Here is an 18921-nt window from a genome sequence, read left to right as displayed (position 1 = left end):
AGACATTTTCTTACATGCCACAGCTAAATCACTTTAAGGCTTTAAGGAATTATCTTTTCTGTGTCTTTAATGAAAATGTAATTCTTCCATTTAATATTTTTTTTTTTCAACACTATGGCTTTATCATTATAAGCGAATAGGTAATTTCTGCAAGCAATTTATTAATGTTAGAGATTATTGTAGCAAAGATTGGTAAAAGTTTGAAGAGAAGCAGCTTGCATGGTGAGAAATATTTTGGAATAAAACATAAATTTTTCCTCACCTGAAACAGTATAAATCCCAGAAGACAGCTATAAGGGTATTTTTAGAATAGGAGGTACAATGTAATTCCTCTTAAAATGAGAGTCTGACAATACAAGCATCCCAGAAGACGGAGCTCTGTAGGAATAAAATACACCAACAGTAAGTAATTTGTGACACAGCTGCTGAAACTTGGAGAACTCTATTATTCTCCTTCTTTGTGAAATATCTGTTAATACAAAAATTGCACTAAATACTGTGCATTTGTTGAGGTATGCCAGCAAGATGATGCCTTAGAGTGATATGATGTGGACTCAAACCACCCATCACCAGTCAGCTGGCAGAATAACAAGTGAGGTTTTTCGCCAAGGAGGGACAATCAAACAGATGTCTATTATATGACAAATAAGTGAGAAATTCCTTGAGCATAAGGATAAAGGAATTTTTATTGATTTTTAAAAGACATTTGCTACAATGTGTCACAAGGATTATCCTGCATCTTAGAGTACTGCAGTATCCTACAAAGCTAAGAACAATTACCCCTGACTTAAACAAGAATATAGAAAGCACAGAGCTAACAGTTCACTCATCAGTTGTTTTCTCCTCAGACATTTCCTTTCACTTCATCTACTCAACCATGTTTTATGAGTACATTTCAGAAGATAGCTTAAAGAGAATTGTCAGGGCTGCTTTCTAGACTGTATAACCCAATAACTCATCAAATCCTTGAGGATGGTTCAAGATTTAGATTTCAGATTAGGAAGAGGCAATAAAATATTGTCTGAGCAAAATGAATCAGCTAGACAGAGAGAACAGTAAATCTAAAGCAGAAACGGCTGAACTGCTTTGTGTAAAAATGACTACACGTAATAATGATGTAAGAAAAGAAGGTTCTTGACTTAATCGACCCAGCAGTAGGGAAGAAAATAGGGAGAATGAAAGATATATCAAAAACACAATCTATAATGAAATGGAGAAAAGTTAAACTTGTCATGCTTTACACCTCTGTATATCAATCTAAGAGAGAAAGTATATTAATAGAGTAAAAACTAGAGAGAAAATGAAGATTTTGGGACAGTGAATTCTATAAAGCTTAAAGAAGGCAATGTACCTGAAACTATCAGGGCGACTCAAGCTCATTTCTTCCAACACTTTCATAGAAACTTAGAAGACAAAAGAAGATTTCCTGGGAGGAAACATGATAAGGGCTTAAGATCCTTGTTTTGTGAAAAGATTATGTATCTACCAGGAGAGGAAGAGCAACAGATTTTGATATATTACACAGCATTTCTTCTGCACTTATAACAAGATACTTTGGACATTGAGCAGACATTCTCCTTAGAGAATTCAGATCCTCCTTGGAAAATATTTGAATTATGTATGTACTTACATTTTCCATTTGATATTAGAATGATATTATGAGTCTAATTTTTGCATCTATTTAATGTGTTTTGCTTTTGTAGGTCGTGTGTAGCGAGACAACATACAGCAATTGCCCAGCAGACAGGAAGAGAACTGCAGATCAGAAGATTTTATTAAACTGATGCACCCTGAGAAATTCTAGGGAAATAAACTTATATATGTGCTTTAAAAAGTTATAACAATGCCGTTTATAATTCTGCAGTCACTGGCAAGCTGAATTCCACCTTGGGGTTGAAAAGGAAGAGAAATTGGGAGCCATTTATTTGAATTTATTATATACATATGTATTTGTTTATATCAAATGCACATCATTTTAAAATACATGAACTATCTAGAAAGCAAAGGGTTTGGAAAGGAAATTTACCAAGACATCTGTTCAGTTCCTTTTTTCTACTTTAAAGATTATCTGTAAATAAAAATATTGGGATATTTATGTTTCTTTTCTGTTTCTTGCAAACTAACTCCACTTACCTGCAATTAAGTGAAGAAGATTAAGGGAGTGGAAACACTAATAACAGTTCCCATATCAGAAGCTGCTGTGATGGTGGCTATACCTAAAGCAATCTTCTAGCCCTTTAAATGCCTTGCACAACGATGAAGCACCAAAAAAAAAGAAACAATCTGGTCACTAGGTAACTATGTTTGCCACTGGGCAAAGGGATAGAAACCAAACCACATATATATATCACCAAGAAAGAATATTATTTTTTAGTGCAAAGTGTCTCACAGGGAAATCCTGTATTGAAGGGATCCAATGTGAAAAAATGTCATGGGCTTTGAAGATGTTTCAGCCTGGTCTTAGGGAAGAACTAAATCTGTTCCTGAGACATCTGACCAAACAGCACAATCCCCAGAGAAAGTAATTGTTCAAACACATGTCTGGCTAGAAAGACAAAGAAAGCAAGTATGACTCTTCTGAATATCCCCCTTGGAATGGTAGCCTACTAGTTTTTATCTTTTTCCAGGAAAGTGGTACCTTCCCATCTATCATCACTGAGAAGTGATGGGGTAGAAAATAACTAAACTTCAAATACAGCATATGGTATGGGCACCACTTTATGATTCTTCTGAGAACAGGAGGCTGCAAAAAAACTGTCCAACTGATACAAGGAAAAGTTTATGCTCAGATCCATGCCAAGAAACACTAAACAGAGACTACAATGTATAAGAAATTGAAAGGATAAAATCCAGAGAATAACTGCAAAACTATTCACCACTGACAAGATTAAATATAGTTTCCTCAAAATTAGCAAGAATGTTCCTTTCTTTAGTGTTTTGAGTGCAAGCACAGCAACCTGGGCTATCATTAACATTCTTTGAGGTCTCTTCCAACCTTGGTGATTCTGTGATTCTGGGTAAGCAAATTCAAAGGAAGGACAACCTCATAAGGTGGATTCAAATAATAACATCAAGCATATACAAGAGAAAGTAGCTTACTTAGAGTGTATTGTTTTGTAACAATAATAATCTTACTGTGTTTGGTATGAAAAAAAATAAAATACATTTAATCAACCACTTTTTTTTTTTTTTTTATTGCAAAGGACAAGAGCTTCTGCAAAGGTTTTGTCTAATTGTTAGGACAGTGAGTGTTGAAAGAACACAAGCTCTCCAGTGAGAAGCTGTTTTATGTACTGTGGCTTCAAATCACAAAAGCTTTTGCTTCAGATGTTAGATAAATATCCCAGACTTGTGTGGAAAATTAGAAGTCTTGCCAACAATGACAGATGATGAAAGACACAGGCAAGGAAAAAAAATCAGAAAAAACATGATGCAAAAATGGAAGAGGCAGTATCAGGATAGGATAAAGAAAAGATACATTTAGCAATATGATGAGAAATCTGAACTGTAGCACTGTTTTGACACTACTGCCATGGAGAGGGAATACAGGAGAAAAATGTAGACAAAGTGAAAAACTAGTAAGATGAAATGAAATGAAAAAAATCTCTATAGCTTTACCAAGACTGCATTATATCTTTCAAAATTTCAGTGTATCTTTCAGCAGAAAAGACTGCAATATATAGTAAAAAAGAATTTTGCTTCATTTAAGTTAGTTTAAAGCTTTGGAAAGGAAATTAGCAAGCTATCTCAAATCTCTTCCAGAGGATTTATCTAAACTTTCTTTACTGCAATTATTATAGAGTCTAACTACAAGAAATATCAGTCAGTAGCAAGATTCTACTTTCAGTATTTTGATTACAAGGAGATGTTAAAACCTTATTTGAATGTGCATATGTAAGCAATGGTTAAATAAAAGGGAGTTTAGGATACAGTATCATGGTGCTGTGTGGCTTCAACACACTTTTATTGACTGGCAGTAACCAAGTGCCCCATTTGAATTATTTTCTATAACCAAGAAATAAAATAATAGGAATAAATCTGTCCCCTGCAAAGGAGATGCCAATGTAAATGACAGGAAGTCTACATGGGTTGATGGATAGAAGAAGAACCTAGAATTAAAGTCCAACAGCACCACAAACCACCAACTACAAAGCAAAATGGCAAATAGCCAAAATATCACAATATTTGTTAGCAAAAAATCCAAAACAACAACAAAACAACAAAACCAGACAAACACAAAAAACCCCACACAAACCCCAAAACAACAACAACAAAAAAAAAAAACCAAACCAAACTGAAAATTAGTTGGGGAGGGGGAATTTTTACAAAACACAAGGTTTTTTTAGGGGGTAGTGGGAGTTCTGGAAGGGAGAAAGGTTCTATGTTTAATACTTACACTGTAAAAACAAAGCTCCTGTTTCTATACCAAACAATGTTTCACATATCACCTGTAAAAACACAGAATCATAAAGGTTGTGAGAGACTTCTAATATCATCAGGACCAACCATCAACCCAACACCACCACGACTGCTAAACCATGTTCCAAAGTGCCACATCTACATGTTGGGGTGTTTTTCAACACCTCAAGGGACAGTGATTTCACCACCTCCTGGGCAGCCTGTTCCAATGTCTGACCACTCTGTAATAAAGAGATAAACAATTCTTGGCTGTTTCTATGTAGAGGTTTTTCTGAGGTAGCACTTCACTGTAGATGAAAGATAAATCTCTATTCTCCTGATTTGAATAGAATTCCAAATATTTTAAAGTTAGCATTTACAGTGCCTTGTTTATCAGGTCTGTGCTTATAGGGGCTCAGCAGCTTCTCTTTCTTGTCTTTTCTTTTTTTCTTTTCCTTCAAAATTATGTGAGAAACTTCTCATAAGAACAGAAATTACACTTACCGAAATCTAAGCCTACAAAATCCCATAAAATTAAGTATCCTAAGATTCATATATATAAATAATTACGAGTTGTCCTAAGAATCACAGATTCAGAATGGCTTGGGTATAAACAATTCTTGGCTGTTTCTATGTAGAGGTTTTTCTGATCATACAGTTCCAAGCTCCCTCCCATGGGCAGGGACATCTTGCTTGCTCAAGGCCTCATTCAATTAGGGCTTTGAATGCCTCCAGGGAGGGTGCATCCACAGCCTCTCTGGGCAATCTGTTCCAGTGTCGAATAAACTGCATTGTAAAACATTTCTTTCTAATCTCCAGTCTAAATCTACCCTCTTTCAGCTTCAATCCATTCCCCCTTGACCTATCACTGCAAGCCCTTGTAAAAAAAGTCCCTCGCCAGCTTTCTTGCGGGCCCACTTCTGGTCCTGAAAATACAGCTTGATTCACTTGTGTCTTGGGGCAACTATATCCAGGAGGCAAAGAATGAACAGGAAGGATTTTGGTATGTAAGAACTTTATCAATGTTGCAAATGGCAGCTTTTAACCAAGCTGAAAAATTGCAGAGGTCACCAAATAGTACAAAAGAGTTTCTGAATGGGACAAATTACTTGTCATTGCAACTGACAGTTGTAGAACAAATATCTTTAGTGATAATTTCTCAAATTGGAAAGGTGAAGCAATATCTCAGTAGCATATGTCTGTTTAACTAATCTTTGATGAAATCTTTGTACAGTATAGTAAGAGAAATTAATAATTGAACTCTAACTACAATTTTAAGAACTACCTTTTAGTTGGAAAACTGGATTATAGCTTATATTTTCTCCAAATAAATTAGATAGAAGAATGGTTGAAAATATTAATTTCAATCAATTTTCTTAATTATTTTTTTAAGATAAACAATTCTGTAATTATGTTGGATAACACAAACTCCCTAATACTTCCATATTTCTATCTGTGTTTATACTACCTTGGAATTCTGGATTCAGGGAGAACTTGGTATTTTGATAGAGGTTTTCACCCATACTCCTACAGGTTAAAATATTTTTAATCAAGTTCTAATATTTAAAAAATATTGTATAAGAAATGTAAAGATCAAGAAATTTTATGGGCTTGCCATACGCTTTTCTAATTGCAGTTGTTTGATATTAACAAAAATCTAATTCTTATCTATGACTTCAGCTTAAGTGAAGATTTTATAAGGTGCATTTTTTCTTATGTGCAGAAGAATTGTGCTTCATGCTTAAATTATCTGTCAGGCATCTTCCTTTCATTCTGATCTATGCATTCCTTAGGTCCCCTGGTGCTTAATTCAAAGCTGATGTTATTTCAATCATTATAGCTCACCTTGTGTTCAAGGTGTACTACCTGGATAAAGATTTCCTCCTCTACAAAATACAGAGATTTAGGGCTTGTTGCCTTCACCAGAATCTAATTGCACACTAAAATTTGGATCCTGTAAAATGGACATCACCTAAAAAGAATCCTTCCTGCTTCTGATGTTAATTTACATTTTTAAACAGGAAGACTTATGAAAGCAACCTGTTCCCAGTGCCTCACTATCCTCATGGGGAAGAATTTCTTCTTGACCTTGGTATAATTCTACATGCATAGCAATCCTGAGATAATTCTAGCAATTCTAGTTTTTTCTGAATATCATGATATCATGAATGCTTCATTGTTTCCATATTAAAAAGCAAAAAATACTGCAGAGTAGCTTTCTGGTAGGTAGGCTGGGTGAATTAATTTGATTACTTGGAAACAGTCATGCACAAGAGGTTAATTAACAAATTAGAATTTGTTAATATACCACAACCTTATCATTAAGGTTGGAAAAGACTTCTAAGATCATCAAGTCCAACCATCAACACAACACCATCATGCTCACTAAACCATGTCCCAAAGTACCATGTTCACACATATTTTTAATACCTCCAGGGATGCTGACTCCACCACCTTCCTGGGCAGCCTGTTCCAAAGCCTGACCACTCTTTCAGGAAAGAATTTTTTCCTAATATTAAACCTAAACATCAGATGTAACCTTAGACCATTTTCTCTCATTCTCTTACTTGTTACTAGGAAAAAGAGACCAACACCTACCTGGCTTTAGCCCCCTTTTGAGGAGTTGTAGAGAGCAATGAGGTCTGCCCTCAGCCTCCTTTTCTCCAGGCTAAACAACCCCAGGTGCCTCAGCTGCTCCTCACAAGATTTGTCTTCTAGATCCTTCACCAACTTTGTTGCCCTTCTGGACATGAAGCCTAAAAGAAGGAATGGTAGATCTGCACTCTTAAAACCTCCTGAGCTGAGTTAGAAAACACCTTACACTCACTAAGAATAAAGTTATGTGTGACCAAGCTTTGGTTGCTTATAGTCTTCTGCTTTCATCTAGCACAAGCAAATATATGAGACACTTTGCTCTGAAGGCATGTTTTAAACCAGCTTTGGGTTAATACTTAAAAAACCCTGACCTCTCTCACTATAGGTAATTTCATATGGGAAGTCATTATAGAGCGCTCATTTTATGAACTAGACATAAATTTTGTTAAAAATGTAGGGGGAAAAAAGGAAAAAGATAAAGATTTGTCATGAAAAAGTTTTAGAAGAAATGGTATTCTGTTAGCAGTTGAATGTTTGATCCCATGTTTAACAACTATCTCAGCAGGACTATCCAGTCCTGAATTAAAAGAAATAGCAGTGGGAAAGAAATGAAATTTTAAAAATCTAAAATTAAACTTTCTTTCTTTTCCATCTTTCCAGCTCCTATGTTTTCAGTGGGCTTTCTAGACAGTCAGGATGCCTGAAAATTAGGGCATTTACATTGAGGTGTTTAAATATATATTTAGAAGCCCAATGTTATGCTTCCATTTTTGGTAACTTTTGAGACCAGTCTAGTTTGGTAGAACAGGTACTTTCGGAGTCATGCCCTTGCATACAGTCTTGAAGAAGCAGAAGATTAAAATTTAGATCTCTCATCTTTGTCTTAAAGCTTGTTTTAAGGAGAAAAGAAGGCTCCAGGGAGACCTTCCAGCAGCCTTCCAGCAGCCTTGCAGCATCCAATGGGGACCAACAAGAAAGATGGGGAGGGACTTTCTTTTAAGGGCTCATAGTGATAGGATGAAAGGGAATGTATTTAAGTTGGAAGTGTGGAGATTTAGAGTGGATATTAGAAATAAATTCTTAACAGTGAAGGTGGTTGCCAAGGGAGGTGGTTGAATCCCCATCCCTGCAAGTGTTTAAAAGAGACACATATGTGGTACTGAGTGGCATAGTTTAGCACCAGACTTGGTAGAGTTATAGCATGATTGGACCTAATGATCTTAAAGATGCTTTCCAGCAAAAAATATCATTAGAATCATAGACATTTTTTCATTAGAAAAAGACTTCAAAGATCATCAAGTCCAACCAATTCAATGACACTATGATTCTATGTACAAATACATATCTATGTATAGTAGTGGCCAAGAAGGCCAATAGCATCCTGGCTTATATCAGGAATAGTGTGGCCAGCAGGAGCAGGGAAGTCATTGTGCCCCTGTACTCAGTACTGATTAAGCCACACCTTGAGTACTGTGTCCAGTTCTGGGCCCCTCAATTTAAGACTCTTGAATGTGTCCAGAGAAGGGCAATGAGGCTGGGGAGAGGCCTTGAGCATAAGCCCTGTGAGGAGAGGCTGAGGGAGCTGGGATTGTTTAGCCTGGAGAAGAGGAGGCTCAGGGGAGACCTTATTGCTGTCTACAACTACCTGAAGGGTGGTTGTAGCCAGTAGGGGGTTGGTCTGTTCCCCCAGGCAACTAGCACCAGAACAAGAGGACACAGTCTCAAGCTGTGCCAGGGAAAGTTTAGGCTCAAGGTGAGGAGAAAGTTCTTCACGGAGAGAGTTGTTAGCCCTTGGAATGGGCTGCCCAGGGAAGTGGTGGAGTCACTGCCCCAGAGGTGTTCAAGAGGGGATTGGACATGGCTCTTGGCGCCATGGTTTAGTCATGAGGTCTTGGGTGACAGGTTGGACTTGATCTTTGAGGTCCCTTCCAACTTTATTGATTCTATGATTCTAAAAATACATATTTAATCCACCACAAAAAGCACAGAAGTCAGGACATAAGGCTGGTTGTTTTAATATTTACCATGGTCCTGCCTGTATAGGAAGTTCTTTGCAAAATGTGTATGTGTACATACAAAGACACACATGAACACATAAGCCTTCATTTATTCAATATAATTGTTTCAACTAGTAATTAATTTAAGTTAATACCAGCAGTATTTCACCTGTTGTAGCCGACCCTGTATTAAACAGTAGCAAAGTGAACATTTTTTGGCTCCCTATCTCATAAAGCAAGTTTCTTTCATTAATTCATCTCCCCATTATGCAATGATTATGCAAAATTTATGAATATTTTATAAACTTCTAATAGGATTAGTCTTCATTAGTCGTTATTCATCAGTCTAATTGTTTACATGGGTTTGAGTTTGAATGAATCATAGAGGACTTACAGAATAACCTATAGCTAAATATAATAGTATCTATTTTGAGAAAACTAAAACGTTTTGGCACCCAGATTAAAGTTTAGTAAAAATGAAACATAGTGGGGGTTTTATTTATGAATTCCCTATTCATATTAATTATATAAGATTGTATTTTGTGATGCAGTTACTGATAATCATTACAGCTGAATTGCAATATCTCTTTAATTTCTTAATGAAATGCCTTTTAGGGTACTTCATCTAAAGTGTTGTAAATATTTACTAAGCTCCCTTTATCAAAAACTTATTTAAAACTCACAAGAGCCGCCTAAGTGCTTGTTTCTCCAAGGGAATTGGTAGAGCTGGAATAATATTTTCTTTATGAATGTCAAGTAAGCAAAATAAATCTGAAAGGTAGTTATCTTGTACAGCATTCAACAGTAATTTTTTTTTTTAATGGTTATCTATTCAATATGCTGTTAATTGAATTAAACATAACAGCAATGCAATGTTATTGTTCTGCAAGCATGCAACAAAAATTACAAGGAAACTATCTGCATTGTTTTGAATATTCATCTGTTATGAATCTGTTAAGTAATTACATTTGTGCTTGATAATTTAAATTAAGCAGCAGAAATCAGCAGAAGTGTAACAAGCAACTTTCCATTCGCTGAATCCTTGAGTGCATGATCCAGCCGTTGATAATTTCCTATAATTCTGATAGCTGCTGAGCCTCTAGGTTCTCTGAAGTGTTGGTTTGAGACACTATTCTTCGCAAAAGAAAAATCCCAGAGAAAAACTTACAGCTGCTTGAGTTTAGATCTACATTTGTGACTAATGTGAATTAACATTCAGTCTTGCTGTGCTTCTCTGACATTCTGATGTTATTGATATTAAAGATGTTTTAGTATCAATAGGATAATTTATAGTGGATAGAATTTTAAAGTGACTCTGACACTGGGCTTGAAAAGAATACATTAAATAGTATTTTATTATTTTTTCAATTTGCCTTAAACTAAAAGAAAAGAAAAAAAAAGATTTTTTTAGCAATGTTTTAAATATTTGCATTGGCAGTAAGAAATGAAGTTGGCATCTGCACTGAATCTTAAAAAATAGTGTGCATAAATAGATTTCAGAGAACTCTACCTGGCCTAATTCATGCATTCAGAAATGTGTGGATTTCTAGTGGCTGTGAATGTCATGGGGATGACAGCTGTCAATGAACTTCCAGACCATATAGGTGCAAAACAGGCCATAATCAAATCTGAAAGCCCAGTGTAAGTGTTGAGGAAATAAAATGTTGCTAATGCCTGTTGTGGCATAGTTTCCCCCAAAAAGCTCTTCAGATTTGCTGTTAACTCAATTGGGATGAAATTCAGGTCAATTCAACCAATTAAAAACTTTTCCAACTCCATTTTCTCAAACTTTGTAATTGTTAATAATTTCAATCTCTGAAAGCATTTGGTATATTTTTTTTGGGGGGGGGGGTGGCGGGGAGGGGGGAGAAATATAGCTGGCCAGGCAGTTGTCACCACAGTAAACTGTCATTATTTCAGAATTCTGGGCAACAAAACTCTTGGAATATGGCAAAGGTAATTGAGCTTGCTGTCTTTCTGGAAAAAAAAAAAAATAAAAAGAAAATCTAGGAGACATTTTTTGAAAGGTTAAGAGTTGTATAGATTTTGTAAGATCTTAAAACTTCTAGTAATAGATGACATTTTCACCTATAAAAAACACTGCCGTGTAATTCAAAGCATTGTTTTGTTGCTCGTCAGAACCCCCAAAAAATATGTTTCTTTGCAATATTTTCCATAAGAATGCATATGATGATGAGGTGAGCATCCTAATATCAAGGTCAGATGACACATAGCATCTGAAGCAAATACTCTAAGCATATCTATACCATAATTATGTCATAGAACCATAGAGTATTTTGGGTTTGAAGGGATCTTCAAAGGTCATTGAGTCCAATCACCCTGTAGTGAACAGAGACCGCTTCAACTAGAACAGGTTGTTCAGAGCCCTGCCCAATCTGACCTAAAATGTTGCCAGGAATAAGGCATTTATCACCTCTCTGGGCAACCCAGGCAAGTGTCTCACCACCCCCATCATAACCAATTTCTTCCATATATCTAGTCTAAATCTCCCTCTATTAGTTTCAAACCACCATCCTTTGCCCTTTTCCAACAGGCCCCGTTAAAAACTGTCTGCATCTTTTTTTTTCAGGCTCCCTTTAAGAACTGAAAGGCCACAATAAGGTCTCCCTGGAGCCTTCACAAAATCACTGAAGCAAATAAAAATCAAACCTCAAAACCAGTAGGACCAGGCACTGAGTTGGCGCAGCATCTTCCATTAAGCTCTGAAGCAAAGTAGCTTGATCAAAATCTATTTAATACAGTAGTAGTAAAATGCATGAGGAAAAGTGGAGGTCAGCTAGAACTTTGTGAAGTTCTTGCTACGTCTCTTCACCCTCCCACAATGATTTCAGCTAGCACAGTGCACAACATTTAGTCCTTCACCGTTGTGAACAGCATAAGAATTCATAGAATACAGTCTAAGAAAGGGCTAGAAATTGTACCTGCATCTGCTTATTCTCAGCTGATTGTTTTGGTCATAGAATGAACCTCTCTGTGGTAGCCAGATGTTAAAAAAAACAATATTACTGTGACCTGAGGAAGGAAGTGATAAGGAAAAATGCATTATTCCTTTGTACTCTCCTTACTTCCACACCTTGGATTGCTGCAACTCTTGTGCTTTCTAAAACTTTTTATTGACTTATTTCTGGCTGAATGCCATGAAATATTTCACAGGAGACACTGAAGGCTGTTTTCTAACAACTGCAAGAATTATTTTTCAAGCAAGGTATTTCTAGAACTGATCAAATACACTGAATATCCTTCAAGGGGCAGCCAAACTATCTCATGTTTTTGTCAATATTTGGATTTTAAAAGATGTTAAAAAATAAAGTTTAGATAATTAGAATTGACTCTAGTTACGCCTAAGTAATGCCTTTTTGTCTTTTGCACAGAGGTCTTTTCTGTGCAGGACCTTTCACTCAGCCTTGCTGAACTTCATGAAGTTGGCATTGGTCCACCTCTCTGGCTTGTCAAGGTCCCCCCTGGCTGGCATCCCATCCCTCCAACATGCAGACTGCACCACTCAGCTTGGCATCATCAGCTGAAGGTGCAGTTGATGCCACTGTCCCTGTCACCAACAGAGATCTTAAACAGCACCAATCACAATACTGACCCCTGAGAGACACTTCTCATCACTTGTCTCCACTCAGATACCAAGGGTTATTGGTTGGACTCGGTGATCCTGAGGGTCTTTTTCAACCTGAATGTTTCTGTCATTCTGTTACTCTTTGAGTGTGATCACCAAGCGAATTCCTTGTCCACCAAGTGATCAAACTCAAGTCTCCACAATGTAGAGACAAGGATGTTGTGTCAAATGCTTTCCTCAGGTCCAGGTAGATGACATCAGCTGTTCTTCTCTTTATCTACCAGTGTATCACAGAAGGCCACTACATTTGTGAGGTATGGTTTGCCCTCAGTGGAACCATCCTGGTTGTCAGCAATCAGGTGACAATGTGCCCTTTATTTTCAATGTGCCTTACCAGTTTCCATTAAAAAAAAAAAAAAAAAAAAAAAAGAAAGAAAAAAGTGAAAATGTTTATACTGTTGCTCATTTCACTGAAGAATAGACAGGATAAAGTCAAACCCAATGTCATCCTCAGTGAAAAGTATATTTCTTAGCTAATATTTAACTTCTGGTACATTTCATGCAGAAGCTGAGGTTTACTGGAAAATAAAATGCTTGCTGAAATGCCTGTTTACAGAAATTTAAGTTTTCAGGTCTTGCTTCTTATTTTTTGTCATATTTGAATGCTTAGCATGCCGAGTTGGATAGGCTCAAGCATGTCATTTAACCTCCGTTAGCGAAGTGCACAGAGCTTTTCACACAGAAAAAAATGTAGTTGTTTACTATGTGCTTTCAGAGAATCACATCTCATTTTAGAAACTCAGTAGAAACTTCACACTGTGAGAAATAATTGACAGTCTTCTGAAAACCTCAAGAGCTATACAAACTAAAATGCCAGAGCATCACATCAGGCCTCTCTAGAGCAAAGCAGACTGTATCATCAAATGTATTTTGTACCTGCATCATGACAAATTACTTCTGTTTCCATATATGATATTTTTTCATACCAATACCACTTGTTTAAAGGGTTTTGGAAGGTAAACAATCAATATCATGTAGTACTGTTAAGAATTACAGTTAAGGTCTTTCTGTTTTTCCTCTAGGAGGGCCATGAAAATGATTGGGGGCTAGAACACCTCTGCTAGGAAGACAGAGTGAGGGAGCTGGGGTTCAGCCCAGAGGCTCTGGGGAGACCTAATAGCAGCCTTTCAGTACCTGAAGGGGGCTACAAGGATGGAGAGAGATTGTTTACAAAGACCTGCGGTGACAGGACAAGGGGCAATGGCTTCAAACTAGAGAAGGGCAGATTTAGATTGGATATTAGGAAGAAGTTATTTACTATGAGGGTGGTGGAATGCTGGAACAGGTTGCCCAGGGAGCTGGCCAGGGAGATCCCTGGAGATAATCAAAATGGGGCTTGAAAGGGCTCTGGGCAGCCTGATCTAGTTGAGCATGCCCCTGCTTGCTGTAGAGGGGGTTGGACTAGATGACCTTTGGAGGTCCCTTCCAATCTGGACCATTCAATGATTCTATGATTTCCATTCTTAGCCAACACTGCCACACTTATTAAATTTGCTTTGAAATGACAGTCCACAGATAATTAATTCACACTAAAGAGTGTGATGCTTTCTGTCATGATACAATAGTTTTAAAAATACCTACATATAAAAAGGATCTCTGATAAGCATTAACTATATTAGCACCACCTGTTAATTGCAGCTTTTAACACAAGAGTTATTACTACTAGTACTGCTAGTATTCCTGCCTTCCCTTGGCTTCATCCAAGTATTCCATTTTCAAATGGAGAACAGACATTTTCTTGAGCCTGTCACAAAAAAAACCAAACTTACTTTTCAGAAACTTGTATATTTTTTTTCAACAAGCTTTTCTAAAAACTTAAATCTTCAGCTTTAACCTGCCACATCACATTATTTTTAGCTCAAAACTAGCACTCAAGATTTGCTGAGTGCCTAAGAAAGTCCTAAAACTCACTGCAGATGAGATAAAATTCACATTTTCTTTAATAATGCCAGACCACTCATTCAGGCATAACAGCAGCTATTCTCATGGCCGAGTCCTTTCTCTAGTCTTTACTTAATAGTGAGAAAAAGCAGGAATGTGGTCCTATCCTTAAGATTCCTCTTGCTCAGTACCAAATAGTGTATCAGGAGAATCTAATTCTTTACAGGAACTATTTAAGAGTGTTTAATTGCTATCATAGTCTTATTTTCTCCCATTAGGAGAAAATTTTCTTGTATATCCACCTAGAAAGGTAATGTTGCAGTTCTCTACAACAGGGTATAGGTATATGTAAGATACCTAGGAACTTGGCTTACAGAGAGTAACAAATAATTAACAAAGTGTTAATCAGTTTTCCAGAAAAGAGTTAAAAGAACGATTCCTTTGTTAGTTTTAGCTAGAATTGGGGTTTGACCTTTCTGATTTTGCCATTCAGGGCTTGTTTGCATGTTGCCTGTTCTTGTTTCCAGTTCATAGATTCACAGCATGGTTTGGGTTGGAAAGGATGTTAAAGGTTATCTAATTCCAATCCCCCTGCCATGGACAGGGACACCTTTTACTAGATCAGCTTGCTCAAGGCCACATCCAACCTGTCTTTGAACATCCCCAGGCAACCTGTTCAAGTGTCTCACCACCCTCACTGTAAAGAATTTCTTGCCCATATTCAGTTTAAATCTACCCCCCTTGAGCTTCAATCCATTCCCTCTTGCCCTTGTAAAAAGTCTCTCCCCAGATTTCTTGTAGGCCTTTTGAGTTCATTATGATGTTCCATTCTTAAACAACAATAATTTTGCTTTGCCAAAGATCTTGATCTTCATGACCAAAGGCCTGATCTGTCAGTAAGTTATCCTAAAACTTCATCCAGCTTTCCTAGACTTCCTTCATCTTCATGCACACTTGCCAGGGGCTTTTGCCAAACAATTCCCTGAATAAGCTAAAGTCTGTTCTCCAGAAGTTTGGAGTCATGCTTCTGTAGTTTACATTTCCAGTCTTCTCATGGATCTTGAGCAGAGTCAAACAGCAATTTTCCCCAGGCCCAATAACTGTATTCCCTGTCTCATGCATCTCCCTCACCTGACACTGCGCCATATCTATCAGAATGAGGCACCTTCACAATATACACCTTCCACAAGTTGTACCAAAGCCTTCATGCAGATCAAGATGCAGATGGTAGGATCCATCCTCAAGAGTTACACCTGGACAGACATTGATGTGACCCTAGAAGAGGTTACTGAAACAGATGAGGCAGAAGAGTTCATCCTGGGGTGTATTATTGTCATTCACGGTTCACACTTGGTTCAAAACAGCACTTCTAGGCTTCCAATATGCTTTTGAAAGCTACCATGTGCTTTGCTCCTGGTTTACAGCCTATTCAGAAAGTTTCCCAAACTCAGTGCCAGATCAATTCAGAAGTCAAATATACCGTTGCTCACCACCTTCAAATAAGCCAGGACCCAGCAGGGAACTTCTCACGCTATCTGTGAGATTCTGGTCATGGCTCACTTGACCTGTGAGTTCTGGGTCTCCTGTACACTGCTTCCTGCCATGCCAGAGCGTAAAAAAAAGAAGTTTTTGGTGCATTTTTTTTATTGTGTTGTTTTGGATTATTTTCCCCATTCTCACACTCATAAATGCATCTCTCTACCTTTCCTTTGTGTACCTCATGGAGGAAAATAAAATGTTGATATTCAATCTTTCCTTCAGGTCTGAACAAATGCAGCATTTAAATCTCTTTCCCTGTCTGTAAATACTCTATATGAAATGTAGAATGACATGCAGAATTAGTTTTATGCACAAAATAATACTGCATGCTTTTATTGACTCTGGAAATAACAGGCTGCTGACATGAGCAGAGTAAAAAATTGCTGGAAATTAAATGGATGATCGCTGTTACAATATACCAGAGAGAATAAATTCTGGATACAGCTGCTGAAATTCTTGGAGAGTTAAAAAAAAATATATAATTTAAGCATATTTTGAAGGATTGAACCATGACATTAAAAGCTGAAATTCCTTGCTCCACTACATCTGCAAAAATGCTGTACCTCACATTAAGGGACTAGTTTTGATCCCAGCAGATCTTTATAACAACAACAAACAACAACAAAATCCAAAGAGATATCTCCTGCAGCCATATCTCTCTGGTACATCTAGGAACACAGCTCTGTGGTTTTGTTATGGAAAGATAATTTAAAAAAAAAAAAAAAAAAGGAGAAAAATATGCAACATTGCATTTTCAACAGCTAAATGCAAATAAGGTTAAAATGCCTCATATTTTATCCAGCTGAGAGTCTGTCTTGGTTTGGGCTAGAGCAGCAATGATTCTGCTCAGTGGTTTTACTTCCCAGCTCAGATCCACCGCTTTCTACATCTCAGGACAGGTTTGCACAGACAGGAGCTGCTGCTGGAACTGAGAATGCTGATGGGAAGTACTAGTGCCAAGGGTTGAGCTGCAGATTAAGGGCACTGCTCCATCTTGGATGCCACCTTGGGCCTGCAGAAGAAAAGGTTGCACCTACTGGGAGGAGTGGACAATTCAAGTGACCCTCAACTGACCAACAGGAGATTCCATCCCATGCACATTACCTTTGGTGTAAAGCTAGGGAGTCTCGAGGGTCAAGCCTCTTTCTTCCTCAATGACTGGTGTCCCAGAAGGACTCTGTTCTACCTTCAACTCCAATCCAGTTATTCATTGATTGCACTGGGTTGGAAGGAACCCTCAAAGACCATCTTGTCTAACCCCCTCTGCAGTGAGCAGGGACACCTTCAATGAGCTCAGGCTAGCCAGGACCACATCAGCTCTGATCTTGAATGTCCCCAGAGACAGGGTCTCAATCACATTCCTGGACAACCTGTTCCAGTATTTTACCACTCTCATTGCAAAGAAGTTCTTCCTTATGTCTAATCTAAATCTATCCTGAATCTGTGTGTTCCTGAATCAAGTTCCAGAATCCAGCTCTGGAATCTAGTTCCCATCTGCTGGCTGCTAAGTCCAGTCTGGGATTTCTGCCACATCATCAGTGGTGTCAGTCACTAATTGCCATTAGGAGTTGGGTTCTATATTGGTTTGTATCTATTTGTGCATATTTCTGGGGTTGTTTGTTTGTTTGTTATTACTTTCATTCCAGCTAGTTTAGTTTCTTTCCCAACCCATCAGTCTCCCTCTTCCCTTGAAGGGCTCACAGAGAGACTCTATCTCTCCTTTAGTGGCCAGCCCACTCAGTAGCCTGAATTATTTTCTAGTTTCAGATTAAGTTCTTTAGAGTTTATACATTTTGCTTTGGGTAGCTTCTAGAACTATTTGCTGTATTTATTATTCATAGCAAAACCACACTTCTACAGGATCATTTCTTCAAATTTAAGTATGAATAACTGTAAAGAAAATATGTATGATTTAACACGTTAACTCATCAGCTGTCACATTTTGCTTGCATTCTGGCTTTATAATGTGTTAATAATATAAGTACAAGTGACAGTAAATATAAAGCACATTAGAACAGTGCTAGGAATACATACTAATCTGTAAATCCAATGTTGCTCATTAGACTTAGGGCTGCAGATATTTTTCTATAAATTCCCCAGAAAATTGAGTCTTGATTAAAAAGATTTTGGCTTTATTTTTGCTTTTGGAACAAATTCAGTCATTCAGAATACCTGGATATTGCAATTTTAAAATAACATAACTAAAAAACATCTTTTGCCAAATGACTTATTGGATATGTATAAATCTATCTACATTTATTGTTTTCAATTTTTTGCCTTTCCTATAATTCCCTTCTCTGTTTGCTTTAGCATCATTTTGCTTATCCATGTTTTGATGGACTGAGTGGTTTTCTGTTTTCTCATTTAGTCTCATGTTTTTCACTTGAGTCTTTCAAGTGACCTTTCAGCACCTCTTAGAATACATTTCCATCAGGCTGTTTTGAATAACCTTTCCACATACAATTTAACAATTTTTTCCCCTAATTTGAAGTTACTGTGGAGCCAAAATTGGCTGTCTTTAAGGTACAAACATTCTGCCTTGTCCTCTCAGGCCATTTTCGCTAGTTTACTCCGTGCAGCAATAGCAATCTAAGTAATGCAGGTCACTTGTTCTCTGCTAAGAAACATTCCTTCGTGGCTTGGTCTTTTTGATTCATCTAGAAAGAATCATTAGAATGATATATTCATTACCTGGAACTGATTACATCCTAGAAACAGATTCAGACAAAAGATTGGAAAAATCCTTAAATCCTTATAGTTATGAATTCAGCTACTGAATTTAAGACTATTGCAGAGTTATTTCTGTCTTCTGAATATTTACCTGAGTAAAATTTAATATTATAAGGGAAGTTGTAATCAATGAAA

Source organism: Dryobates pubescens, chromosome 1 (genome assembly GCF_014839835.1).
Source record: "Dryobates pubescens isolate bDryPub1 chromosome 1, bDryPub1.pri, whole genome shotgun sequence".
NCBI classification, from domain to species: domain Eukaryota; kingdom Metazoa; phylum Chordata; class Aves; order Piciformes; family Picidae; genus Dryobates; species Dryobates pubescens.
This window is presented reverse-complemented; position numbering follows the sequence as displayed.